The sequence below is a fragment of the Panthera tigris genome, chromosome B4 (genome assembly GCF_018350195.1).
Source record: "Panthera tigris isolate Pti1 chromosome B4, P.tigris_Pti1_mat1.1, whole genome shotgun sequence".
Taxonomy (NCBI): Eukaryota; Metazoa; Chordata; class Mammalia; order Carnivora; family Felidae; genus Panthera; species Panthera tigris.
Window position 1 is genome coordinate 53,724,726 of NC_056666.1, and position 14,228 is coordinate 53,738,953.

A 14,228-nucleotide genomic window follows, 5' to 3' on the forward strand; every position below is an offset into this window, starting at 1 on the left:
GTAATTCACCTAGCTCAGTAGCTCACAACCAAAACAATTCCTTCTGTCTCTTCCCTCTCTGGGTTCCAGGCAAGAAGGTGAGCTCACTTCTGCAGAAAGTCTCCTCACTGACCACACTGTGCTCTATAAACACCTTGAACCATCTGTGATGTCAGCTGCTGGCATCCTGCAGCAGAATCTGCCCTGTTCTGTGAGCTTGTAACTCCCTATTAAGTTCCACAAGGAGTTATTTTTAACTGGCTTAAAGTATAATCTGAATATATCAATTATATTTTCTTAATGAACAAATCCTGCATGTGTTTCCTCCTCCCCTCCCCCAGCTGCTATTCAAATGTCCCCCTCCTAAAGCAGAACAAGGTTTTAGTTGAACAATTCAGAGGAATGTCCTAGAAATAACTAGTGGAAAACAGAGAAAACAAAGTGATGGAGCCCCCACTCTCCTCCCTACTTAGGCTTTGTGTTTTCTTTATTTTTATTTATTTTTTTATTTTTATTTTTAAGAGAGAGAGAGCAGGATCAGGGGAAAGGGGCAGACAGAGAGAATCTTAAGCAGGTTCCATGTTCAGACTGGTGCCCAATGCAGTCCTGGGATTATGACCTGAACTGAAATAAAGAGTTGGACGCTGAAATGACTGAGCTAGCCAGGCGCCCCTCAGGTTTTAGTTTTGAGAGAATTTTAGGAAATGTTGTCAGAGGTTTCAAAAGAGAGAAAGACCAGGTCAAACTTAAAAAAAATCTCTATAGATGATCAAGAGGACCCCTTGGATTATGGGTCAGACCTTCTTTCTACAAATCTATCTAGACTCTTTATGTGCCATTCACCAGTTCCAATGTTATGATTTACCAACAAACACCTGAGACAGATAAGGAAGGTCAATTAACTCAAGGAACTTTCTACACTATGAATGTGATTGATGTGTCCCCACTCATGTCCAAGCTTCAAACCCTTCAGTGCTTCCCCACTGCGCTTCCTTCCTTCATAGTCTTTCCTTCCTACATCGTCTGACCCTTACTTATTCCTCCAGCCTCTTGCCCTTCTCACTTCCTATTCCAGCTGCAAAATCCCATATCCACCCCGTTCCCTTGCCTCTAATGCCCTATTAGCACTTCACATACTAACCCCCAATTCTCTTTCAGTTCCCAGCTCAGAAGTTGCTTCCCCAGAAGTCTCCCCTGACCCTTATGCTGCCCTTCTGGTGTGCTTTCATAGCACCTGGGTTTCCCCCCATATTCCATTTATTCTGATGTGTCAGAATTCCAGTTCAGCGCCTGTCTCCTCCAATAGACTGTGAGTTGGCTCAATAAATATTTGTTGAACAAACGTACAAACTGAGAAGAGAAGCCTGAAAGAGCAAATAACCCAGAATTCCTATCTACTTGAGTTTGAGATACATACTTGGTAGCCAAGCAACCTTTATGCACCTGGCTCAGGTAAAGATATAAATGGTATTACCTTCCTTGTAGAAGTCAATCAAAATGAAAAGTGTGAAGCAAAATCTACCTGTGATAAAACCCTAATCTTCACATTGTTCACGGCAGGTATAAGCCACACATAGGTGATAAAGAATAGTTTGCCTTTGAGGACACTTGTTTAAAGCTACCGGGCTGCCTTGGGTTACAGGCAACCAACCACCAATGCCCTACTTTTTTGAAGACATCATGCTCAGGCCCTATAATCTAGGTAGCACGTCCTTAGGCAAAGGTTCTCACTTTGGGGGACAGAGGGAGGCATAATGAAGGTACCTGGTGACATCTTCAAATTTCATATCCTGTCTCTGGAGATTCTTGTCCAATTAGCCCTGTAGTTCCCATGACTGCTCTAAATCACCCCAAAATGAAAAGAAATTGTCCTCAATTTCAAAGGGAAGAGATTCTACAAGTTTCCTTTACAGGAAGTCAGCACAGTTTGGTAGTTAGGAGTTAAGGCTCTGCAGGTAGACTGTTCAGGTTCAAATCGCAACTCAACTTATACCAGATGACTTTGGACAAAGTAGTTCACCTCCTGGGGACTTAGTTTCCACAACAGTCAAGTAAAAATGAAAGTAAATTCCTCATAGGGTAATTGTGAGGAGTAAGTGAAATGATGCCTGCAAAGTACTTACCTCAGTGCCTAGCAAACAACATGTACTTAATATAATCTACCTAATGTTTAATATGGAAATCTGACCCAAAGCTTCCAAACTTTGAAAATCAATTAGTCTTTATAGATATATAGCCTCAAAATCACCCACTACAACTCAAGCCTGTGAGCTAGCTGTCATGAGACAATTACAAGTTTTATTCTTTTGCAGAGCAGAAGCTTTTTATCTCGATGAGGTCCCAATAGTTCATGTTTGCTTTTAATTTGCCTGCCTTTGGAGATGTGTCGAGTAGCTGACGAATGGATAAAGAAGATGTGGTTTATATATACAATGGAATACTACTTGGCAATGAGAAAGACTGAAATATGGCCATTTGTATTAATGTGGCTGGAACTGGATAGTATTATGCTAAGTGAAATAAGTCAGGCAGAGAAAGACAGATACCATATGTTTTCACTCATATGTGGATCCTGAGAAATTTAACAGAAGATCATGGGGGAGGAGAAGGGGGAAAAAAGTTACAGAGAGGGAAGGAGGCAAACCATAAGTGACTCTTAAATACTGAGAACAAACTGAGGGTTGATGGGGGGTGGGGGAGAGGGGAAAGTGGGTGATGGGCATTAAGGAGAACATCTGTTGGGATGAGCACTGGGTGTTGTATGGAAACCAATATGATAAGAAATTATATTTAAAAAAAGAATGATTTGGAATAGAGAAACCACAAAGGAGATGTGGAAAGACTTAAGATTTAAAATTTAAACTTATATATATGAAAACAGTATAAATAAAAGGAAAAAAATAAATGTTTTATTCTATATATTTTGCCTTGAACCTCAAAGGACTCTAATTAGACACACTCATACATGCTGGTGCTAAACACGTGGGGGATCTAGGCTTACTGAGTTATACCAGGCATCAAAAAATGAAGGAGTTGAAAATAATAATAATAATAATAATAATAATAATAATAATATCATCCTTGCTTACAGATGCCGCATCTCATTTCTGGGAGAGGCAGGGCTGAGTACTATAGAGGTAAGAGCAATTAACAATTATGTCAAATCTTTGGATTTGAGCCTTGTTTCTTCTGCTTGACTATATAATCTCTTCTGCTTAATCCCTCTAAACCCAGATTTCCTCATCCACAAGAACCCTTACTTCACTTCCCTTACTGGATCAAAATGAGAATTCCATGAGAAGATACAAACTATCATGTACTCCTGGTGGGAGTGTAACTGGGCCACCATCCTGAAGCACAATCTTAGCGGAAGTAAGAATGTACACCCCCCCCCCACCACCCACACACAATCCCTCTACAAGGTAACACCCAAAGGAACCTCTCTCCTGAGTCTATAAGGAAGCCAATATGAACACGTTCAATGCAGGACTGTTTGTGGTAGCAGGGAGTTGGAAGCTATGCCAGCATCTGTTACTAGAGGGATACATAAGTAAAATGTGCTGTGTGTGCACAATGAAATACTACACAGCAGTCAGAAATCATACAGTAGATTTACATACAGCAACATGGGTATATCTCAAAAAGAGTGTTAGGAAGCAAAAGCAAAAGCAGGATGAAGTGTATAGCACAATATCACTTATGTAAATTTAAAGAACAGCCAAAAAATGTGTATATTTGTCAAGGATACATATATATACATATTAAAAATGTCACATTATTTCTCTGCTCAAAAGCTTTCATTGGTTTCCCTTTTTATTCAGAGTGGGAGCCAAAGTCTGTACTTACAATGGCCTACAAAGTCCTAGAGTATTTGTCACTGACCCAGCTACTTCTCAGCCTCTGTTTCTCTCTCTCTTCCCATTTTCCTCACGCTACTGGCCTCCTAAGAATTCTGGTTTCCTAACATACCAGGCAAGCCCTCACCTTAGGGCCTTTGCACTAGTTGTCTCCTATAACTGTACCACTTCTGGCCCAGATATCCACATGGTTGCTTCCTTAATGGCATTTCATGAAATAGCACAAAACTGTGTAGCAATGCCTTCCTTAATCACCACATAAAAAACTTCACAATGTACCTTACCCCCCCCCATCACTTATCCCTATTTAACATACTATAAATTTTACCTACTTATTTGTTCATGATTATCTCACTGCAAAAGAATATAAGCTCCATGAAAGCAGGAACTTTTTATTATTATTATTTTGCTCCTGGCTGTATTCTCTGCACTTACAACTGAGCCTGACACATAATCACCACTCTGAATTCATTGCGTGGATGAATGTATCTAAATAAATGTATAGAGCATGGATTGGAGGAGCATTCATTGAATACACTAAAGCATGTGTCACCAGTGAAGAGAGGAAATGAGATTAGAGATCAGGATGAAAGGGGAAAATAAAATGCATTGATACAGTGCCTGACAGGGGGCGATGGTGCTAAGAGTCCATGACTGAGGGAGGGGTTGACTCCACTCTGTGCACTTCAGGTTGAACAAAAGAATTGCATGAGGTGATGTTGTGAGAGGACCTGGTTCAGAGCCTGAAAATGGTGGGCACTCAATAGATTTAAAATGAAGGGCAACTGGATCCTATAATCATCAGAACATGGAGAATACAGAGAAGAAATGCCTGCTAGAAAGAGGGTGGAGAATAAAGGGTATCCGGCACCCCTCCTACCAATTCTCTCCAAACACTTTTCCCTTTTCCCGATTCCTCTTTCTCCTTCAGCTCCTTCAATTGTTTCTGGAGGCTCCTTATTGGTCACTAAGGATGCTTGTACCACGTTTCTCTCTCTGGGGACCTGTCTCCAGCCACCAACCTCCCAACAAAGACACAACAGTAGTTATTGACATTTATTGAATCACAGGCCCCTCTGAGGTTGGTCACCTCAAAAAAATGTCCTACACTCTTCTGAAGTCCATCCATGGATCATGAGTAGGAATCCCAGAGGAGGACCATCTGCATGGCAGGGGTGTAGATGGGTAATGCTTTTGATAATTTTTTTTCCCTTCAAATGTGTTGTGCAGAGTGGTCCTTGTGCTTTTTCCATATTTACTAAAGAGGGACAGGAGGCTACAGATCAAGTATGAAGATACTAGAGAAGCAACCCAGAGAACAAAATATCTGGGAGTAGATAATCATGTTTTATGACTCCAATAAAAGCAGACAGAACAAACAAATGAACAAGCAAACCTATAGAAGAGAAAGCAAACCTATGATTGGGAATCATGAGAAAGACTACCACAAATACAGCTTATAATAACACAGAGAAACATCGTCTTCAAACATCATGTTCAGAAATGCCCTCTCTCCGTGCAATAATCTATGATTATTTCAATAGTTTATATTCAGTTCAGACTCTCTGACTAAGCTGTCAGAGACCGCCCCCTAATTCTCCCCCTACCCTCAGGTCTACCACCTCTTTCCTAACTCAGCTTCTTATATCCTGACTTACCCTTCCTGAGATGAGCCCTCACCTGAGTAAGTACCCTCCCTTCCAGGGATGTCTTCCTCACTCCTTTCTGTCCAGTCTTGATGCTCTAGCTCTTTTCAACATTAATCTACAACTTTACCCCTTGTGTCTAGGAAGCCTTTCTTAAGCCATCCTGACTGATACCCGTCTCCAACCTTCTGCCCCTCCCATCAGCACTTACAGCCAATCATGATGCTCAGTTAAAACTAATTTTCCATTTCTACCTGCTGGTGTCCTGAGTGTGACACTTAAATTTCTTTATAGTCTAAAAACTGCCAGAGAGCAGCACCAGGATCCACCTTCAACTCTCACTACCCAGGACAAGGATCTACTCATAATTGTACCAAGCAACTAAAAGAGGAATTTGACAGATAAAATGAATTTATTGATTGATTGATTGACTACTATATCTTGAGATTCCTAGAAGTAGGATTTTATTTTCCATTGGAAAGAGAGAAAGAGCCAGTCCCAGGTAGAAACAGGAGACCAGATCATGCATCATCTATTCCAACAGTGTTTCCTTCAGATATTTCCTAATGAGGGTCTTGGGTCTGTGAATGTCGATTTCACTAGGAAACAGTCTCTCCCAAAGGAGGTGTTATCTCAGGAAAGATTCTTAGAGAAATGCAGAGAGAGGCCAGAAAAAATAAAGCCAGCTTCTTTGAATTCCATAATGCCCCTAGCTCCCCATTTACTCAGTCCTCCCTGCCTTTCTTGGTCTCTGAACTCCTTCCAAATTCCAAAACAAAGTTCCATCCCAGAAAAACTCCCATCAAATCTAATATTCACCCACTAAATTAAGGCCCTCTTGCTTTTCCAGCCAGCCCCACCCACTTTCCTTTGTCCTGGAGGGTCACTGTGCTTATTCCTCTGTCTCTAGAAGAGTACTGCCCTCACTCTGTACCTTTCCTTTTCAAAACATTTTTCCAGTGCAGTAAGTTCCACTGGTTCTTTCCCATGGTTGGGTGTTAACACTCCTGCCAATCAGGAAGTTGGCCTTGTGGCTTCTCCCAAATACATACAAAGATATTTTGGATACCTGCTATTTTGTTACAAGTTTGATGAAGACCTGTGAGGAAGGATACTGAGACTGTTAAATAATTATTTTCAAGTTCTCAAAGTTTCAGAGAAGTGGACTTTAAATTCAACATCTCCAGAGATTATATCAATCCCTCTGTATCTAAGCACAGCTTATTTCTGATCCCAAAGTATGTAAATTCTCTCATCCTCCTTAAAACACAAACATCCTTCACCTCAAGTTGCTTACATTCCTGCAGTAGGAAGCAAACAATAAATAGATAAGTAATATGAATATATATTGTGTTATATTTGCAATCAGTGTTGCAGAGAAAAGGGAAGCAAGAAAAGGTTATGATGTGCTCAGAGTGGGTGTTGTCATTATAAAATGGGGATCCAAGAGAGCCTCACCTTCACACTGTTGTGCAACCATCACCACCATCCATCTCCAGAACTTGTTCATCTTCCTTAGCTGAAACTCTGTACCCATTAAACTCCCCATTCTTCCCTCCCCACAGCCCCTGGCAACCAACATTCTACTTTCTGTCTCTATTAATTTGACTACTACAGGTACCTCCTATGAGTAGAATTATATAATATTGCTCTTTTGTGACCGGGTTATTTCATTTAGCACAATATCTTCATGTTGTAGCTCATGTCAGAATGTCCTTCCTCTTCAGGCTGAATAAGATTCCATTGTGTGTATATCCTACATCTTGTTTATCTATCCATCCACTGGTGGGCATGTGATTTGTGTCACCTTTAACTATTGAGAATAAGGCTGTTATGAATACGGGTGTACAAATATCTTTTTGAGTCCCTGCTTTCAATTCCTTGGGATATATACCCAGAAGTGGGGAATGCTGGATCATATGGTAATTGTATAGGTAATTTTTTGAGAAATCACAATACTGTTTTCCACAGCGACTGTTCTATTTTACATTCTCACCAGTAATGCACAAGTGTCCCAATTTTTCCACATCTTCCCCAGCACTCGTTATCCTTTGGGCTAGTAGCCATCCTAATGGGTATAAGGTGGTACTAAGTGGCTATTTTTGAGAAATAACAAGGAGGCCTGTGGGGCCAGGACAGAGTTAAGTGAGGGGGAAGCAGTAGGGGATGAGGTCAGAGAGAGAGCAGGAAGTCAGATCCTTCATATAGGGTCTGAGAGTCACTGTGAGGACTTTGGCTGTTACTCTGGGCGTGATGGGAACTGATAGTGTCACATGCTGCCTACTGATTTTCATGTTCTGTGAGCTAAGTATTGCGTTTTAAAACCAAGGAAAAACCTCCTCCAGAGTTTGAAGACAAGACGTGGAGGGAAGTTTTGTGGAGTTCTCAACAGATCTTTGTTGTTTCTGGTAACACATTGAGGGCTGAACAAGATGTGTTCTTGCCTCTGCTTCCCTCTTAGACACCAAAGCAGACATGCCATATGGCCACCCATGGGGCAGTAACATGATGGATTGCTTTCACTGAAGCTGTTCACTTTCTGCTTTCTGGATTATCTCTAGGCAGGACCCCATCACTTAAAAATCAAACAAAATTTATGTTAGTATCATTCACTATTTCAGGTTATTCCCACCATTATTGTGGATCTGGAATCTGGTGAAATTAGGACTTCAAAGACAGGGGTAGCGAGACTCAGAAAGGGGAGCAGGAACCATATGCATCAGATACTCACAAGCCTTGCAAAATTAAATAGATGGATCCAGTCCAAAGCCCAAGATGCCTCAGGAAGGACTGTCAAAAAAGTCTGAGATGCATTTGTGGAGAGAGAGAAGGCCCCAAAGAGAAACCTGAAACCACATTTCAGAGAAGCAAAGAGTACCTCCCATGACCTCACTAGCTCTGGGCCACAAGGATGAAAGCTTCTATATCCCAATGAGAAGTCCAAATAGGTATACAGCTTCTCAACAACAAATAATCTGGAGAGAATGGCTGCCAAAGCACCATTTATAAATGTTAGAAAATATAAACTTGTGTGTTGGTAATGGGGAGATTGATGGTAGAGAAGGAGAGAATTATGGGATTGTCCATGCTGGGAAAGGAGGAGAGACTGGAATCAATTTTCACTATGACATTCTTATGATTCAAATGGGGGCAGGGGAAGTAAGAAGTATAGTATAGAGGGAAGTATATTGTAGAAATGTAATAACTAATTTCTCTCATCAAGGAAACAGGCTATGTACTCCTAGGTCCTGTGTGCTATGTTTCTTTTCAGCTGACAACCACCTTATTCATCATCCACTCTCAACTCATTATGATCACTACCCGCCCCCAGGGTAAAGAGACTCCACAGTTTGCCTATGCCACAGTCCCAATCTCATTTCCCTTCTCTGTTGGATCATTACAGATGTACTGGGTTACCTTTAAGCCTTCAAACATGTATAATAAAAATGGGACTCAGATATAGGAGAAGGCTGCTCTTCCTCCTCTCCTCAAGTATAAAAATAATAGATCTAAGTGACAGTGAAAATTTTAGGTCATTCATTTATTTGATCATTCAAAAATAGTTAAACACCCTTTAAATACCTGTCCTAATGTTTGATGGTACCAACACAATATGGAGGAAAAAGACATTTCCCTGCCTACATGGCACTCATTGTTATTAACAATGTTCTTATACAATATTCCTGCTGAATATCAAAATTGTCCATGTCAGGAATGACAGTATGAGGAACTGTTGCAATTTAAAGGAGAATAAAGAGGCATGACAATGAAACGCAATGCAGAACCTGGGACTGCAGCTGGATTAGATAAAAACATTTTACTATAAAAAAATTGGACAAGTTGTAAACTTTGGATATGGATCATATATCATGTATACATGCACATGTGCACACATACAAACATTGGAGAAAATAAGCAAATGTGGCAAAATATTAACAACTGGTCAATCTTGGTGAAAGATAATGGGTGTTAATTATATTATTCTTACAACTTTCTGTAGGGTTGATAATTGTCAAACAAAAATGGGAGGAGAAAAATAAGAATATCACAATAGTAAAGGTTATGGACTCTCTTACCCTCTCTTACTCTCTTACCTTACTCTCTTGCCCTTTATAAACAAGCTTGCCATCACTTGGTTGGAACAAAACCCCATCCAGAATGATCTAGCCCCCAAACAGGAACTTTAGATCAGAGGATTGGGCAGGAAGACAGAATTCCCTTGTCTTTGATTTACAGTCAAAATTGTCACCAAGCAAAAATGTTTGGAAAGAAACCACAACCTTGGCTCATGTTAGCACAGTTATGAACCCTAGAGGTGCTGGGAAACATCTGCAGAGGCTGGAGGCAGAGAACAATGGTATCAGGCAAATAGGGGTACCAGGTAAATGTGTAAGATTTAGGGATACATGGAGAGAGTGGTGAAAGTGAGCCAGAAGTTGTTGAGCTGCAAATGATGCATAGATGTTATTTCATTTAACCTCCATAACAACCCAATGAAATAAGTATTATTATTCCACTTTACAGACTGAGTGGCTAGACAATTGTCCCAAGCTCATATAACCAGTCCAAAGAAGAGCTGGAATTTGAACTTGGTTCTTTGTTACTTCAAAGACCTTGTTTCTCTACTGCAGCACCCTATCTCCACAAAGAGTCAAGACTCTAGGGTGTGGCTATTTAAGGAATATTTGAGCTAGTTCTTATCTTTGTGCCTAAGAAACCTGCTGATGTTTTCCCTTTCCTCCCAAATACATACTGATGGGCCAGAGCTAGAAGTACTGGGGTCATTAAACCTCAAAGCTCTATCTGAACAATGTCATGCTAAACTCCAAACCTAATCTAGGGCCAAAGTGTCTCCACACTATCCTTTTAGATGCCAAGAAAGATTCCAAAGCATCCCCGTAGCCATTCCAATAGTTCCCAGATATGATTTTACAGCTAAGTGTAATTCCTGCCCAGAGCTTTAGCTCATCCCTTTTTGCTTGGCTTCTAGTAAAATATAGTATAGTAGACCCCTAGATGCCAAATATAAGGCACCTTCCTGGGCATTAGTGTTCCCCATTGTGAACCATGTCTGTGATCAGCCCTGAGCTCACGGCATCTATAGAGTTGTTAATATTTATTAATCATCCAGGCGCCTAGGTGGCTCGGTTGGTTAAGCATCCAATTCTGGCTCAGGTCTTGATCTCAAGGTTCGTGGGTTCAAGCCCTGCGTTGGGATCTGTGCTGATAGCTCAGAGTCTGGAGTCTGCTTTGGATTCTGTGTCCCCCCACCCCCGTCTCTCTGTCCCTCCACCGTTCATTCTCTATCTCTCTCTCCCTCTCAAAAATAAGTAAAAAAACATTAAAAAACTGAAAACAAAAATTTATTAATCACCCATGGAAATAAGCACAAAACCAGTGGAAATCAGGTGTCATTACAGACTTCTTTATCCATTTTTTGGCCCTCATCATTATTTTTAAAACTTATTAAGAAATATGGACTTGGCAAAAGAATATGGGTATTATAAACATACTATTAGTATAGGATGATCAACAGAGAAGATAGAGGATTGTTTTTCTGTTGTAGTTTCTAAGGAAGCAAACCCCAAATATGTTCAGAAGAAGAGGATTGACAGAGCAGCCTTTAAGGAGCCTGACTTTATTCAGGGAAACTACATACAAATTTGGAACAAGTCTAAGAAATTGCAGCTGAATCATTGGTTACTGATATTTTGGGATCACCAAACTAGCCTTCTGTTCAATTGAGGTGACATGAAATCACTTTGACATTTTGCACCTTGTCCATTCTAGACCTCTATTTAGTGTGTTTCTACGCATTGCAAATATAGCATATCAAGGGCCAGCCTCCTGCCAAACTCCCTGGTCCACCATTCTGGTCCATAAAATGGGTAACTCTAAACAATGAGATCCTCTCATCTCTCACTCAGATTCACTCAGTAGACACTCAAGCTGCCCTTGAAGCAGGATAAAGCCTAAATCACATTCTTCACAACCACTACACTATACCAGATAACTGAAGTGTGAGTACTCTCTACCCTCCTTCTGGAAAATGACACTTTTTGTCAACTCTTAAAAAGACACCCCCACACCCCCACACACTCACAGCCAGACCTGTTGTTTCCTGCCCTCTATTAAATATAAACTTCTAATATTATATTTCCAAGGCTTTCTTTTCACTGTTCTTCTACCACTTAGTCTTACTATTAACTTTTCTGTGGCTCCTGCATGAATAAGACAAGTCTTTCCATACACAGGACATTAACATCAGCCCTCACACAGATTGCCCTTTCTTGAATAGAACTTACTCTATCCCAACTCTGTCCAACATGACCCTCCTTCTGCTAATTTGTCTGGTCACATCTGCAGATACATAACTGATATTTCCAGTATGCTTTCCTTGTCTCCTGCTCTCCCCTCATTAATACCCAGTGGAATAACTCGCTGACCTAGAATTTTGCCTTGGTGGACACCCAGTTAGGGAGATGGCAGGAATAGTAGGTTATGAGGTGGAGCAGAGGAGAAGAGCTTCTGCCTGATGATACTCAGCTTGTCTTTCCTTCCCCACCTGAAGCCTGAGGTATAAAGAGGTAACTCATCACAACCAAGGAAGTACCCCACCATTTACTGCCCAGTTTGGAGATCTCTATTACCACAAGAAAGTGAAAGTACAAAGTAAGTAACCTGAGTTTACTGAGGTAAAGTGACATTTATGATTTGCTCCAGTGTTATCCCCTTGATATGTGACAACTGAACGGTGGACAATGAGGTGTGTTGTTACTTACATGCTTTCCTTTATTTGGAAAATAAGTCACTTAATGCTTTAGCAGTAAGGAACATGACAGGATACTCAAAATCCAATAACTACATTTAAGGCTAGCTTGCAGAAAGGAGGAATGGTCAATTGACTGAATGAAGATAGACTAGTATTTCACTTGGTTTAGGAGGATGGGACCATGAAATGATCTTATATCTTAAGCTCCCAGAGAAAAGAATTTTCTGTATTTGCTACCATTTTCCTGTGCTGTCTATAAATAACTAGACAGATGGGTTTGGTGTACTTTGGGTTGGGTAAAAAATGAGAAATTGGATGGTCCCTCAAGTAGAAACAAAAAAACCCCACATATTTCTAATTAAGAAAGACTGGATTCAATCTATTAAAGATCAGATTTCAACTAAGTATAAATGAATACAAAGGCAAATTCCAAATTACAAAACTCAGGCTCCACACTGATTCTTTGTGCAAAAGAACTCAAGCAAAAGCAACATTTTTATTCCCCCTAAATTATCAACACCACCACAATTACCCCCAAATCATCATACACTCAGTTATACACAGTGCAAGACAATGATGATAAATAGATAATTCCTCTCTGGGAATTTAACATTTAAGGTATTTCATGAATACATCCCCATCAGCCAATAAAATAAAGATACATAAACTATGAAACAAGAAGGATATTTCTAAATTAGAAGTCAATAGTCAAGGCAAGGACATGTCAAGATCTCAGATGAACTCATAATTGATGGAAGGTAAGAGTAGTAAAGACATCATTTTCCAGTGTGGTGAGAACAAGGATTATCTTCTGTGCAGTGTGGGTCAGCCTGATAACGCCACATGCAAGAGTGGGGAATTAGCCCATCTTGGCATTGTGGATAACTGTTTGACAAGAAAACATCAGTTCAAGCTACATCTTCAGCTTGGGGTATGATCCAATAAATAGAGTCTCTTTTAGACAGTCCTTTCATGCCCCCACCAAAAACACAAAATAAACTCTACCACACCTTAAGCCAGTAAATCCAGTTTTCCCAACTAGACAGATCCAGTACAATATTTGCTACAGATAATTAGTACTGATCTAGATACTAAAGAATAATAATAATAATAATAATAATAATAATAATAATAATAAGTTCTCAGTCTTGGTCTGTGGGGAAAAGGAAAGAGGAGAAAAACCCCTGCAGTAGTAATAAATGTGTAACTTCTTCCCTGAGGAAAGAAAAGTAAAGGTCAGCTAGCTTCCTGGAAACATTGGAAACAAAGCTGAAGTAACTTAATTCAGCTCATACTAAAGAAAATAAATATCCAAACTTACTTCCCAGGTGTCTTCTGAGAACAACCTCACCAAATGGATCATTTAACAGGCATCCTCCCATATATGGTCTTACATTGTACTGTATTGTTTTCATATTACTGGGAAGAAGCCTTTGTCTCCCTTTCTAAAATAAAAACTCCTTAGGTTATCATGTGCTTTCTCAATGAGGCTAGAAACATTATTCTGCAAGTGAATATTTCTAGGCTCAAAGAAGACTTGAACTTGAAGGAATGGCTGTCCCGAAACTGTCTGCTCATTGGACCAAGAGGAAACAACCACCTCCTTCAACTCACTTACCTACCCTACCACCCCCAGCCCTACACCTCTCAACTCCCATCCCAGTCTGGCAGAGGCTGAATTCCAAGTCAGTGAAATGCATCCTGATGCAGACAAACACGCACAAACATGCAGACCAACTGTATGTAAACCAAATCCATCCATACAAATTTAGCCCAAAATCTATATACATGTAGACCAAAACATTTTTGCTTCCTCCCATAATACCTATGGAGTCCCTGCTACATACAAACACCACACTAGTATCATTGCACCACTATTTGTTTGGGTAAACAGTCAGATAGCCAGGGTTTCTTTGGACGCTGTGTAGACTCCATATTTTTCAGTATCATTCTGGGATGGTTATGAACAAGGCA

General features: G+C 40.3%; 1 protein-coding gene across 1 annotated transcript in view; it reads right to left on the reverse strand.

The window, feature by feature from the left end:
* Positions 1 to 14,228, reverse strand: part of LOC102948739 (cationic amino acid transporter 3-like) — a 58,586-nt gene that overhangs the window by 2,847 nt on the left and 41,511 nt on the right.